Source organism: Penaeus chinensis, chromosome 2 (assembly GCF_019202785.1).
Source record: "Penaeus chinensis breed Huanghai No. 1 chromosome 2, ASM1920278v2, whole genome shotgun sequence".
Lineage (NCBI taxonomy): Eukaryota > Metazoa > Arthropoda > Malacostraca > Decapoda > Penaeidae > Penaeus > Penaeus chinensis.
Window position 1 is genome coordinate 35,588,524 of NC_061820.1, and position 10,536 is coordinate 35,599,059.

A 10,536-nucleotide genomic window follows, 5' to 3' on the forward strand; every position below is an offset into this window, starting at 1 on the left:
TTAGTGAGGCATACATCTCCCTGTTACTAGGCAAACTCGCATCGGAATTTCCTTCGTTGAAAGCCGCTTGGTACCAAGATGAATAACCTCGCACGATAACCAAAAAAAAAAAAAAAAAAAAAAAAAAAAAGGAAGGAAGGAAAAACAAATATTGAATTTAGTGCACACGAGGACACTGGTGTACGCGCGACGAATGCCGCCTGATTCGTGAAGGTATTTCGGGCACGTGCGGCTTGGAGGCCCTCGCTCCCGGCTGCCTTTGGAGGACGAGCCGGTCAAAGGGTGTTGAGTGTTTGTGTTGTTGTGGCGTCTGGTGTTTGTGGGCGTTTTTTGGGGGGTTGTTGTATGTCGCAGTTATGTTTGTTATCCGTTGTTCGGTATTTTTCATCAGTCGGCATCATCACCAATGCCATGATTATCAAAACAACCGTCTACACTACCATCGTCACCACCATTGTCACCACCATCACCATCGTCACGTCCCACTACCACCATCATCACCACCACCACCATCACCACCACCACCACCATCACCACCACCACCACCACCACCACCACCACCATCGTCACCACCACCACCATCGTCACCACCATCTTCACCACCACCATCATCGTCACCACCACCATCACCATCATCACCACCATCGTCACCAGCACCACCCTTTTGTTATCAATATTACTATTATTAATGCAGTATCAGATTTGTCATTACTTTTCTTGCTTTCACTTTCGTTCTACTGACGAGGAAAGTTCCAAGTGTTTTTTGCATTAATCTGTTATCATTATTCGAGCAATTATTTTAGTACCTGTGACATGTCCCTTCTTCATGTCTGTACATTTATTTATATAATAATTATTATTATTATTATTATTATTATTATTATTATTATTATTATTGCTATTGTTATAATTGTTATTGTTAGTTATCAATATGGTTATTTTTGTTTTATCATCATTATTATCAGTGTTGTTGTTGTTGTTGTTGTTGTTGTTGTTGTTAGTCATAATCATCATCATCATCATTGCTGTCATTATCACATTATATATTTCATTATGACATCAACGTGATTTACTCGTGCACTTTATTATGCGGAAAAGTTACCATAATTGCCCGTGGAATTCCCAGCTCGTCTCGCGAATTATTTGTGGGAAATGCATATTGTCGATAAAAATTTAGGATTCCTTATAATTAAGAGGAATGGTGGAATTAGGTGTTTTTTATTATTAGACTTTAATGACGGCGCCGATTTGTGACAGCAAGAACACTTGTAGATTTTGTTTTGCAAGTCTTGATCGGCAATTAATTCTGATTGCAAATATCACGCCATTAATACAGTCTGCAACAGGTAGGTCTTGCTCCCAGGCGCTATATTTCTTGCATGTTGAATTTCATTTACTGAAATCTAATGCGGTCTGAATAATGCATCGTAGAATTAGGAATCAGAAATGTAGTCTGAGTGAATTCTTACGATAGCGGAGTCCTCAGAATGTTTTGCTGGTAGATTCATTAGATGTTGCAATGTGGAGTCTCAAGTGCATAACAATGCTGTCGATGATTTCGCTTGCAATTAACCGTGGGTTTCCGATTCAAAAACTAGGATGCGATTAACGAATGGCATTGCTGGAAACTAGCTGTTTTTTAACACTGAATTCAGTTGGTATAATAGCAGAATTTAACTGGAAATTTCACAATCAACGGCTAACAAATCCAGAACTAGCAACGAGAATCCAGCTGCCAACTAGTAATTTCAGAACAGGTAACTAGCAACGAGACTGTACGTGGAAACTAGCAATTCCACAACGAGCAACTAGCAGCGGATTGCAGAACCAGATATCCTGTTGATGGGGCGCAGGAGGATCGGCAGGATTGAATTCCCAAAAGATTCCTCCTCCTGAAGGAACGAGGACCTCCCTGTCCAGGGCGTGGTGGGGAACGGGTGGGCGTGGCGGATGGGCATCAAGGCTAGGGCGGGGGAGTGGGCGTGGTTGCAGTGGCACGGTTGCATGGTCGTGTCGAGCACCTTATTGGCCGTGGGGTGTGGGGGGGGGGGGGGGCACGTGTAAGATAAGGTGCTGTCGCGTTATTCATTTTTATTTTATTATTATTTTGTTTATTTATTTATCTATACCTGTTTTGGCTTTTGAATTTAATGCTTGGTCGTTGAATTTAGTTTTTTAAAACGGCGCATGTCGGCCATTTTCTTTATTGTCGCATTCAGGATCAAGCAAGCACACACACACACACACACACACACACACACACACACACACACACACACACACACACACACACACACACACACACACACACATATTCTAATATAGGTGAATAACTTTTATCTCGGATCTGTACAGCAATGTATTACCATAAGGAAATAACGAGCGGAGGTTTAAATTTCGTGCCACGATTCTTGATAAATCATCCTGGGCTCTTTACCAACAAGGGCGGGACGCAGGCATAACGCTGATTTATCCTAAACGCATGAAAGGCATCCTCATTCCTTTAAATAGTTGTTAAAAGCGAAGTCCGCAATTCACGCACGGTTGGCAGGTAGAGAAGATGCATAATTTTTTTTTTTTTTTTTTCCTCTATCGATCGACTGCGGTCTGGTGAATAGGGATGTTGGAGGCGTTGATTGATTGATTGTGTGTTTGTGTGTGTAATTTAGAGGGGAAAAAAGCATTTCTGTTGTCTTTTCATGTTTTTTTTGTTTTTTTTATTCTCTTTATTGCTTTCTTGCTTTCTTGCTTTCTTACTTTCTTTCTTATTCTCCCACTCCCTCTCTTCTTCTCTTCTCTCTCTCTCCCTCCCTCCCTTCGTCCCTCCCTCCCTCCTATCCCTCCCTCCCTCCTATCCCTCCCTCCCTCCTATCCCTCCCCCCTATCCCTCCCTCCTATCCCTCCTCCCCCCTCCTTCCCTCCCTCCCTCCTATCCCTCCCTCCCTCCTATCCCTCCTCCCCCCTACCCTCCCTCCCTCCATCCCTCCCTCCCTCCTATCCCCCCTCCCTCCCTCCTATCCCTCCCCCCCTCCTATCCCTCCCTCCCTCCTACCCTCCCTCCCCCTATCCCTCCCCCCCTCCTATCCCCCCTCCCTCCCATCCCTCCTCCCTCCTATCCCCCTCCCTCCAAACCCTCCCCCTCCCTCCCTCCCCCTTTCCTACCCTCTCGCTCCCTCCCCATCCCTCCCTCCCTCCATCCCTCCCTCCCCCCCTCTACCCTCCCCCCCTCCTATCCCTCCCTCCCTCCTATCCCTCCCTCCCTCCCTATCCCTCCCTCCCTCCTATCCCTCCCTCCTATCCCTCCCTCCTCTCCCACCCACCTCTCCCTCCCTCCCCTACCCTCCCTCCTCCTATCCCTCCCTCCTATCCCTCCCTCCTATCCCTCCCTCCTATCCCTCCCTCCTATCCCTCCCTCCCTCCCTCCTATCCCTCCCTCCCTCCTCCTATCCCTCCCCTCCCTCCCTCCTATCTCCTCCCTCCCTCCCTCCTATCCCCCGTCCCCTCCTCCTATCCCTCCCTCCCTCCCTCCTATCCCTCCCTCCCTCCTATCCCTCCCTCCCTCCTATCCCTCCCTCCCTCCTATCCCTCCCTCCCTCCTATCCCTCCCTCCTATCCCTCCCTCCCTCCTATCCCTCCTATCCCTCCTATCCCTGTTCGATGTATCATGAATGCGTTTTATTTTGCATTTATTGATCGCAATGAAATATTCAACATAGGATTGATTTTATCAGTCATGTATATGATCGCCTCGTCATAGTTCTTTTTTAAACGGGTTTATCCACCAATCTGTTTCTAAAGGTTTCATTTTAACCACCATCTCCATCATCACCACCACTACTACCATCTCCACCATCACCACCATTTCCACCACCACCACCCACATCTCCACCACCAACATCACCACCACCATCACCACCACCACCACCACCATCGCCAACATCACCACCATCGCCAACATCACCACCATCACCAACATCACCATCACCACCACCACCTCCACCACCACCTCCACCATCACCACCATCACCACCACCACCACCACCACCATCTCCACCACCACCACCACCACCATCTCCACCGATCGTCCCAAAGGATCTTGTGTATATCCCTCGATGAATGACCTAAATCAAAATAATTTGAATTCAGACGTACTGTGGCACGTTCTTTTAATCAAACACACACGCATGCATATAGAGCAGCATTATACTTACAACACGTGCATAAATATATTTAAAGATCCCAGCCGGACCAATTCATCGACAAGTGCATTCCGTTCCGCGAAAACTCCATTTGAATATTCGTCTCGCCAGCTCCATTGAGGCCGTGTCTGGGATGATGTGATGGTGGTGATGATGATGATGATGATGATGATGGTGGTGGTGGTGGTGGTGGTGGTGGTGGTGATGATGATGAGGAGGAGGATGAGGATGATGATGAGGATGATGATGATGATGACGATGATGACGATGATGACGACGACGACGACGACGACGACGATGACCTTGTGATTACGACGCTGCACTATACCCGCTTACCGGCACCGTACCCCCGGGGGGTGGAGTCGTGCCAGCACCGTCTTCGCTGTGAAATGTTTTTTTTGTCATCTAGCTATTTATCTTTTTTTTCTTCTATAGATCTGTATAATTTTATTATTATTATTATTATTATTATTTTACTTATTAATTGATTTATATATATGTGTGTGTGTGTATTTGAGTGTGTGTGTGTCTGTGAGTGTGAATATGAGTAAGTGTAGCGTGTAAGTGCGAATGTGTGAGTGTGTTTGTGCTTGTGTGCGTGTGTGGTGGGGGTTGGGGGGGGAGGAGGTTCAGTCGGCGGAAGAACCAGTAACCCGCACCGTGTAAAGGAGATCTGCGGGTTTGAAGTGGCTTTTAAAGATGGGTTGTTTTTTGTCGTGCGTCCGCGTCTGGGTCTGTTGCCGTTTCTGCCTCTCTTCCTGTAGGTCGGCGCGTCTGCCTTCTTGACGGGTAGCTACGGGTAACCTTCCTCGTCTCTTTATCTCCACTGTGCATTCCTGCTGTCTCCCCCCACCCCCCTCCTCTTTTTCTCCATTTTTCTTTCTATGTTTATGCTTGATCTCTTCCCCCTCTCTCCCTCCCTCTCCCCTTACTCCCCCCTCCCCTTACTCCCCCCTCCCCTTACTCCCCCCTCCCCTCCCGTAGGTTTGTGTGTGTGTGTGTGTGTGTGTGTGTGTGTCCGCGCGCGTGTGACTAACTTCTTTTATTTAATGTTAAATCTCGGATCCTTTCGCCACGATGGGATGGCCAAACACTGACCAGAGGAAAGGTCAGCATGTTTAAAAGACTATTGAATAACAAAGGTTAAAAGAGATTGGCGAAAAGAGAGAGAGAGAGAGAGAGAGAGAGAGAGAGAGAGAGAGAGAGAGAGAGAGAGAGAGAGAGAGAGAGAGAGAGAGAGAGAGAGAGATAGAGAGAGATAGAGAGAGATAGAGAGAGATAGAGAGAGATAGAGAGAGATAGAGAGAGATAGAGAGAGATAGAGAGAGATAGAGAGAGATAGAGAGAGATAGAGAGAGATAGTAATGAGCTTTTAGTTCCGTTTTCGAAGCCATGGATTTAGACCCTATAAATTTATCCATATGGTAATGTACATTAGGTCTTTGCCAAGGAGCAGTAAGTACTGTTTCTAGAATGTTCATAGCTTCGTTGTTCCATACACTGAACATAACAGTATGAACAGTTTTCCATTTTAAGTTGGACTGTATGAAATTGGGTTATCGAGGCCGGACATACCTAACTCTATAATTTATCTCATTTGATAGAATATTGGCGACACGACTATGAATAGAGGGGAGGTCTCTTTCCTCATGACGAGAACTTTAGCAGTCATAGGGCATCCAAGTATAATTCTGTAAAACTTCAAGGGGTTTGAGGGCACTCTGTGGCAATTGGGTTTGCATAGTCTATCATGGACCTAACAAGGGAGAGATATACATCGACCTTAGGACTCTCAGGGAGGCACCTACATATCTGTTACTTATGTATTGCAATGATCTTAAACGCTCAAGGCATCGTTCCTTGATGTTTTGAACAATATCCTTGGTAAAGCGAGAGTTGTGGGACATGAGGTGGGGAGCAATCACCATAACACCAACATATTTGTAGGTGTCAGTTCTTGCACTAGTTTGTCCACCTAACCTTGGAATGTAAGGTAGTTTATTAGATCTGGAAATATGCTTAGTTTTGATTGGGTTGATTATGAGACCAAGGGAAGCACACCTCTTGCTGAACCTCTGTAGAACATATTGTTGTGCCATTACCCTGCATCCTCATCCCCATCCTTTTCCCCTTCACCCCCCCCCCCCACCGCCCCTCCCTTGCCAAGCATACCACAAGTGTCCGGCAAACAAGATCTCGTTTTTCTCCGTTTTTGCAATTGGTCTATATTCATCAGGCCGTCCTGGTTTTGGAATGGGAATGATGGTTGCTTGTTTCCTTGTAAACGGTGCATCAGCTTCATCTAAGAGGTGGCATGATAGTCAATTTCGTTTTTAATGGCTTAATATAAGGCTACCCTTTCTGGATGTGGGTGGGGTGTTGTTGTCTTTGGCATGTATTGTCTTTAATCTTGCTGGTTTCCTTCCATACATTACTCGTGGGTGTCATGGAGTCAATTGATTCTGCCCAGGCATAAAATCTTTCTTCCCGTTTTAGAGTTATCTCATTGATCTTTTTACAAAAAAAAAAGAAAAAAAAAAAGAAAAAGATAAAACGTAGCTGACTTACTATAGATCGTATGCGCCTCCTAAGAAGTTTTATCCCAGGGTCTTTGTTTAGTTGTGCACGTCTACCACTGGAGGATAAAGATCCGTTCTTGGCAGGGCTTTTAGGCTGTATTTAAGTAATGATATTGCCAACTTGCTGACAGAGTTTCATTAATTATGGATCCAGGCTGGTAGGAGTAAAGTCTTCATACCAGCAGGCAATTATTTCAATTAATTCATCATGATATTTACCAGCAAGGTGGTGTCGAAGGCGCGACTGGGCTTGGGGTTCTTTTGCAAAAAAGGGAGGGTTATACTTAATGCCCAGTGATCGCTAACTAAGAATGGGATGACTTTCGCAGTACTTGGTAGTGTCTGCTGATTGTATAGAGCTGAATAGTCCTGTTTTCCGCCCAATGAGTTTTTTTTCGAAGGGGCATAATAAACGTATGGTACTTCCCTCGGAGCCTAGGAGAGGATGGCGAGCATTAAAATCACCACACAATAAGACAGTATCACTATGTATCATTCTGTCAGGAGGTTTAGGTACCACCTCACTATAATGTGGATTATATACATTAATGATGGTGATATATTTACCGTCAAGAAATATCTTAATACTAAGATATTCAGTACAGATGATGTCACGATTGTCGTCAATCACTTTCGATGGAATTGGGTTCTTTATGTAAATGCCAAGCCCTACTCTCTGTGGGATTAGCAATATTTGGTCTGCCATAGTATGTGTATCCCTCAATTTTGACATAACGAGCCCCAGTTCTGACTTCCTGAAGGCAACCCACATCAACAATTTCGGAGTGAAGGTACTGCGAGAGAGTTGCCTCGCGTTTCTGTAAACTGTTTGTTCCAAGTAATACATATCAAGAGAATTAACTTGAGAGACATTGATACTTGACCATTCCAAGGCCCACACAGGTGATGCTGTGTGATCGGGAGAGATAGAGAGAGGAGAGAAGAGATAGAGATAGAGATAGAGAGAGAGAAGAGATAGAGATAGAGATAGGAGATAGAGAGAGAGAGAGAGAGGGAAGAGAGAGGAGAGAGAGGAGAAGAGAGAGTAGAGAGAGAGAGAGAGAGAGAGAGAGAGAGAGAAGAGAGAGAGGGAGAAAGAGAGAGGAAGAGGAAGAGATAGAGAGAGATAGGAGAGAGAGAGAGAGAGATACACAAACATACTGACCCGTAGATAGACACACGCAGAGAGAGCATGGAATAGCCAGGAGGTAAAAGGCGCCCAAGACAACTTGATTCGCAATCTTGAGTGTTTCCTGACAAGTAAATGGACATGACATGACAGCCAGCAGTGAATATATTGCTTGGGGTAGGTCGAGAACAATATAACCGGTTTGCAAATGCTTATTTTATTACAACGACGCAGAATCCGCACATGTGAATGGCTGTACGCACGCACTCTTACACTTACACTTACATACGAGCGCGCGCGCACAAACACACACACACACACACACACACACACACACACACACACACACACACACACACACACACACACACACACACACACACACGGACACACACACACGGACACACACACGGACACACACACGGACACACACACGGACACACACACGGACACACACACACACGGACACACACACACACGGACACACACACACACGGACACACACACACACGGACACACACACACACGGACACACACACACGGACACACACACACGGACACACGCACACACACACACACGGACACACATACACACGGACACACACACACACGGACACACACACACACGGACACACACACACACGGACACACACACACACGGACACACACACACGGACACACACACACACGGACACACACACACATGGACACACACACACATGGACACACACACACATGGACACACACACACATGGACACACACACACATGGACACACACACACATGGACACACACACACATGGACACACACACACATGGACACACACACACATGGACACACACACACATGGACACACACACACATGGACACACACACACATGGACACACACACATGGACACTCACACACATGGACACACACACTCACACACATGGACACACACACTCACACACATGGACACACACACACACACACATGGACACACACACTCACACACATGGACACACACATGGACACACACACTCACACACATGGACACACACACATGGACACACACACATGGACACACACACATGGACACACACACACATGGACACACACACACATGGACACACACACACATGGACACACACACACATGGACACACACACACATGGACACACACACACATGGACACACACACACATGGACACACACACACATGGACACACACACACATGGACACACACACACATGGACACACACACACATGGACACACACACACATGGACACACACACACATGGACACACACACACATGGACACACACACACATGGACACACACACACATGGACACACACACACATGGACACACACACACATGGACACACACATGGACACACACACTCACACACATGGACACACACACTCACACACATGGACACACACACTCACACACATGGACACACACACATGGACACACACACACATGGACACACACACACATGGACACACACACACATGGACACACACACTCACACACATGGACACACACACTCACACACATGGACACACACACACATGGACACACACACTCACACACATGGACACACACACACACATGGACACACACACACACACATGGACACACACACACACACATGGACACACACACACTCATGGACACACACACACTCATGGACACATGGAAACACGGACACACACATGGACACATGGACACACGGACACACACATGGACACATGGACACACACATGGACACATGGACACACACATGGACACACGGACACACACATGGACACATGGACACACGGACACACACTCACACACATGGACACACACACACATGGACACACACACTCACACACATGGACACACACACACACATGGACACACACACACACATGGACACACACACACACATGGACACACACACACACACATGGACACACACACACTCATGGACACATGGAAACACGGACACACACATGGACACATGGACACACGGACACACACATGGACACATGGACACACGGACACACACATGGACACATGGACACACGGACACACACATGGACACATGGACACACACATGGACACACACATGGAACACATGGACACACGGAACACACACATGGGCACATGGACACATGGACACACGGACACACACATGGACACATGGACACACGGACACACGTCTGGTACCAAAACGACAAACCAAGGCAGTGTTGTTCGAGTAAGCGGCGGGTCAGTTAAGGGTGAGTCACGGGCGTAGGGCGGGCGGGGCGGGCGGGGCGGGCGAGGGAGGGAGGGGCGAGATGGAAATCTGACCGGGCTGACTGAGGTACAGGACGCCCATCCCGCCCATCGCAGACTTGGAGGAAGGGTGGAGTGGGTGGGTGAAAGCGGATTGCCCACCGAAATGTTCTTTAAAAAAAAAGTAAAAAAATGGTGGTGGTAATGATGATGATGATGATGATGATAAAAGTAATAACAATAACATTCATATTAATAATATTAAAATAATAATAATGATAATAATAATGATAAAATAAGAACAAATTGAAAAAGTAAAAACGGAGAAAAACGAGATCTTGTTTGCCGGACACTTGTGGTATGCTTGGCTGGGA